The sequence below is a fragment of the Channa argus genome, chromosome 8, assembly GCF_033026475.1.
Source record: "Channa argus isolate prfri chromosome 8, Channa argus male v1.0, whole genome shotgun sequence".
NCBI classification, from domain to species: domain Eukaryota; kingdom Metazoa; phylum Chordata; class Actinopteri; order Anabantiformes; family Channidae; genus Channa; species Channa argus.
This window is the reverse complement of record NC_090204.1, coordinates 856,927-862,926: the sequence shown is the minus strand read 5'-3', so window position 1 is coordinate 862,926 and position 6,000 is coordinate 856,927.

The window sequence follows — 6,000 nt, the reverse complement described above, 5'->3', positions numbered from 1 at the left end:
TTAAAGCTAACTAGTTTACGATATATGCATGGTTAAGTGGACTAGTACTGTATTTATGTCAATGTTCTTTCTTTAAAAAGCCTTTAATAAAAATGACTGTATTCTGGCCAAAAATACAAGCTGCACACTGTGGGAAATGGCAGTTCTCATAACAAGTAGAAAATGTCTGAGAGTGGATGACTCATTCAGAATAACAATGAATCAAACTCTCACATTCACATTCAAATCATATTTGAATGGTCATTCAGCTAATTACAGTCACTGCCTTTCAGTGTTGTCATGGAAGATCTTATTAGTGCAGCTCATGAAGCTCTGACACCAGACATGTTACCAAGGCGTCATACCTTTGCTGGATATACTCTATTAAAGAGTAAATTGCTTTCAATGCCAACTGTCCAACTAGCCAAACCTGTTTCTTAAAAATTGTGTTTATGTACAAGTAATTTGCAAATGTTTTGAAGGATACACAATTGCAAATGTATCTTTTTGTTATTAAAAAAAAGAGTATGGATTTATGCATGTAGCAATTCACTAATATGTTCACAATTCATTTATCAATATAGATGATATGACGCCATGAGGTAAATAGCATATTACTGATTTCACTGCATAATTACTAATAATTACTGCATTTACAATAAAATGAAGGTTAAGGTTAAAATGACACTCAAACTCAATATAGGTATATATTATTGGGTTATATCATTTGTAAGCTGCTATTACCACATGAATATGCATCTAAATCTACTTCTAATATTAAGAGCTGGGCTGCATGGTGGTGGAGTTGTTAGTGCTGCCGTTTCTTAGCTTTGAGGTCCTTGGTTTAAATCCCCTGCCAGCGGTTGCCTCTGTGTGGAATTTACAAGTTCTTCCCATACTTGTGTGGGTTTCCTGCCAGGACTCCGGTTTCCTCCCACAGTTTAACTGATGACTCTAAATTGCCTGAAGGTGTGAATGGTTGTCTGTCTGTGTGGGTTATTCTATGTTGGCCCTGTGATAGACTGGAGTCCAGGGTATAACCCACCTCTCACCAAATAAGAGCTGGGATAGACTCCACCCCCCTGCAACCCTAAACAGGATAAGCAGTTACAGATAATGGAGGGACTGTTTATTTGTTCAGTCATGCAGGTTACTGTGCACTTGTGATTACAGCACTTTATTATTGTTAATTTGGTCTAACACAGAAAAAGTTAAGATGATAGAAAGGGATGTGTATGCAAACTCTGGTCTGTCAGGTTGTGTGCTTTGTGCATTCTTCGTGCACTCTCCAAAAAATGTGTACATAATACAGCTGGAAATTACACATAACATTCATATAACATGAATGCAATTTTTAGGCGACAGGATTGACCCATCCCAACATCTCTTCCACGAACTAACCATACATCAGTTAGGTACCATTTGATGTGTCTAAGAACGTACTCTATCTGGCCACCAGAATCTGCGAACTGGCCAATAAACTGACTTGCCCGACCATCTTTTGACCCACTAGTCTGTCCAAACCAAATCAACTTATTCCACCTAATTGGACATATAGCATCATCTTTCTTATATTCTTTATTTTCACTGAACAGCTTATCATTGCACTTGCTTCGTACCCCTCATTTACCAGACAAGGTGCTCCAAATGGTACAAAACCATAGCCGATAAATTGCAGAGCTGTGTTCGTAACCCCTACTACACTTTGCTGAAGCGACTAACCTAAATACATGTGTAATCTCTTGACACACCGAGCAAGTCCTCTAACCGAAATGTCCATATATTGTTTGGCCCTACCCATGACTCAAAGAAATATCTGTTAAAAGGTATCTCTATGCAAGTAGGGGTCTGTTGTATCACTTTAGTGTCTTTGGCACAAAGGATAACAACTGTGGAACCCTAAACAGTGCTGGACTGTAAATGTGCAAACTTAGCAATTTGGTTTTATTTAGGCCAAGACACATGGGTAAGGTATAGGGAAACATAAGCTTGGTTAGGTTTTGTAAAAACTGTTTCATTTGGTGTAGAATTCCTGGTTCCCTAATGTTCCACAACATTGCCAAGCAGCATGACATACATCAGTTCAAGTCAAGCACCTCTGTCAGTAGCCTCATGACTATACATATAAACAAATCGTTGTTTAAAATATTACTTGGAGAGGGTTAATATATGATACTGATCCTGTCTTAGGGACAGCTGTACTTACATGATTATGCTACTATGGGGGTTTCAATGTCTTGTCTAAAGACACTTCAGCATCTGGCCAGAATGAATCAGGAAGCAAACCACCAACCCTGACATCCTCCCTAATAGAGTTTATGAGTATACTGTAAATACTACTTTGCCCAGTCATATTCACTACACCCACTAGACACTTGCCAACTGTACTATGTCTCACGTTTTTCCGTTTGTACAAATGAACCAAAACGTTTTACTGGTTTTACATTTACAGGAGGAGAGTCTTAACTTACCAAATGATCTAACATCACAATTCCTCCTTTCCTAACCATCCACTTTTTTCAGTCCGCTTTGTGACACTGGATTATCACTGGGCAGGCATGTGTAAAACCTGATACTACATAATGCCAAGATAGCATTTCAGCATTGTGCTAGGGGCTTTGGGTGCAAGTTAAGTAATCCAGAGTACAAAAGAAGCAAATATGACTGCAAATATTACATAAAAATAATTTATACTCTTCACTCTCCAGCACAGGTCACTATCAATCTGACAGAGAATCAGTCATTTACACACATTGGGTATCGTTCAAGCACATTAGCAATTGAAGCTGGCAGCTGTAGTGTTAGGAGGCATAAAGTAGAGCAGGGTGCAGGGTAGGGTCAGTCATAACATGCCCTCTGGGAGCAGACACACTACATCGTGTAGCACTTTGTAACACAAGCCTATAATTAGATCAGTACAGATGCCGAATATAAATGGAAATTTCTCCTTAGCTCATTTTTAGTTACCAGCACGCTGTCAGAGATTAGTTCCTCAATCAACTAAAGAGCCATCTAATATTTAACAGCATCAGCTGTTTCTGCTTTTTTTTCAAATGCAGGTTGCTAATTAGTTGAAAAATTACATACATATAAATCTGGATAATATAAAACAAATTTAGGTAAAATAAGCAATAATTTTTCTGCATCACTTCCATTAGAGAAATCTTTCAAAATCTAACCATATATATGTATTCTGTCCATCATATAGGTTGAAGTATACTCTAAAGTCAGATAACAGGCCATGATTGCTTATGTGTGTGTACCCTAAGTGGTGCACTGGAGCAAGTAATGGGAGAGAATGACTAGTGAAATGGATGACTCCTCAAAAGTCACCTTGACTGAATAAAATTCATCTTTCACATGCTAAACACACATGCTTCTTGCTTCTCCACGCTGACCGAGGTCTTTTTCAACATTAAGGACACCAAAGGTGTTGTACTACACTTGGTGACATTCATCAGCCATGTCTTCGACCAAATCTGCCTTCAACATCACTACAGATGTCAGTGTTGACATTGATGTACTCTGTGGCACTACGGTTTCTCTACACTGTTGTTTTAGTATAGTGTTTAATGGGATTCTCACACTTCCGGGCAATTTTCTGTTTCAATTGGCACTGAAAAGGGTGTGACTTCTTGTCTGAGATGTGTTAAATGCATGAGTACACCATCTGAAGCTCTGTAAATGTAGTCTGGCATAGGGTACGATGCAGTATGAACTCTGCGCTTTACACATTATGATGAAAGGTAAGTGTCAAAACACGTAAAATAAAAAAGATGCTGCAATGTAGTCAACTAATGCTCGCACATCGTACCCCTAAATGTATTCTGCACCATGGCAACAACCTAATACATACAGCAAGAGCAATAATAACTACATTCAGTCCACAGAATAACTGTTTTCCAAGATACTATTACTCCAGCATGTTTTGATGTTTTTAGCACTAATAGCACATTTGCTCACATTGATGCCATGGGTTCAGACTTAATTCCCACTTGACTCTATTATAAAGTTTTATGCTTTACTAATTTTGCATTTCAATGTTATTTATTTATTTATTTTTTTAGCCACAGGAGGTTATGACCATGTGAGATGAAATTGAAAGCCTGGTGCCTTGTCCCTTCATGTTTTTAAGCCTTGCCTTTGAGCCCATAATCTGAAAACGTACCATAAACATTTTTAACCCCCTTAGATTTAACCCCTTACTGCTCTGACAGACCTATTCAGCAGGCTACAGTAAAAGACAGGGTTTGTGGGCAGCTCCCAAGTGTGTAAAGGATTGAGTCTAACCCCAAGAACACCTCTCCTTGGCTCTTTCTATAATGTCCCTGGTGAATTTCTCTGATTTGATGGAAGCAAAGCCTGGTTAACAGCACCTAAATTTGTACTTGCTGGAACATGCCGTTGAGAAACCAAACTTCAACAAGAAAAACACAGACACCATCAGACCAATAAATATCCACGTAGCTTGCTGATATAATTGAATAACCCCTACAAGATTACTTACAGCGGAAGTCACAACAGCCTTCCATATTAACAGCTCATCAGCTTTGCTTATGACTGACAGACACTTATGCTGCTTCTCTTCCACACAAGGCTTTGCTTCTTGTTATTCATCCTCACTGCCTAATGAAAGGTCAGCTACAAAGAGCACAACAGGTGTCCCACTCAGACACAGATAGATGCTCAGTCTAAGAAACCTGCTGGCTGCGGTCCACTGATTCCTCTGTGAACGACATGCATCATTAACAGCTTTTAAACTGCAGAGGTGTCCTGCCTTCACAATCTTCTAACAGGGTGTACAACCCCCCTTCCCTCAGCATCCCACCCACTACACACACACACACTCTTTAAAGTGTTACTAAAGAGGCTTAACAACCCATTTCAAAGAGCCTGCATGGGACATTTGTAGTCTATTAAAAAAAAGCTACAAGCTACAAATAGTACCTTACTGAGTGCTCTTATGGAACATATACCAGTTGCCGTGTCGAGCTGGTTAAGGGCAGTAGCAGGTGAGTAAATGCGTTTTCTCTACAATACACTGGTTTTCCAATAATTCTTCAAAGAGCTGTGGGAATTGGGTGAAAACATGTATTCTTATAAAGTTACGGTAACTTATAAAGGCAGAAGTGTTTATTGTCAATGATATGAATAAGTCAAGACATGTGAAGGAGTTACAGTGTGCAGGTCTTTTCTTTGAAACAACCACATTTAGAAGCTTATGGAAGATAATCCTTAATGAAAAAGACATTTCTCGTGGTGATTTTCAACGTCAAAAGAAGCATTTGGCTGGTTCAGCACAGTTAATGTGCTGCAAGGAGACAGTTCCTTGTAACATACTATTACAACATAAAAAAATAATGTATAGACTGGCTTATATGTGACAATGGAGCTTTAACGACATGCCAGCATTTTATGTTGACATGGGAGGGGAACATTTACCTTACAACCAGTGTGTCGTTGGTTGAGCCTTAATACTGTAGTAAAAATAATGGGATGTATATAGGTTTGTATAGCAGTGAAGCACATGGTGTATTTCATTTCAGTGTTTCTAGGATGATATTACAGGCAATGCCATTGAGCTGAGGTGAAATCTTTGGAACAAGATGATAACTGAATACACAAAATAAACATGGCGCAAAGCAATGCTAAAAAAATTTGATAGGTAAACAAAAGGATGACATTCACAATGCACAGCAATGGATAGCACAGAAAAAGGCATAGAAATTGCTTTTGTTTGTTGTTTTCGTTTTGGAATATTAAAGAAATATTGCGTATCATGTAAAAATTTCAAATCTCATTGTATTTCGCAAATTAATCTTTAGTATAAAAAATGTATTTTTCATCGTATTCTGCGATTTCCCATAGCATTCAGCGAAACATTTTTTGCATATCGTGTATCAAAATGAAATACAAAAGCAAAAATTTCATTTATGGTTTTACGGAAGTAATAACGGCAAACCGTAATATTGTTACTGCGGGGTTTTGATGACAAAAATTCTCATGCATAGCAATACCATG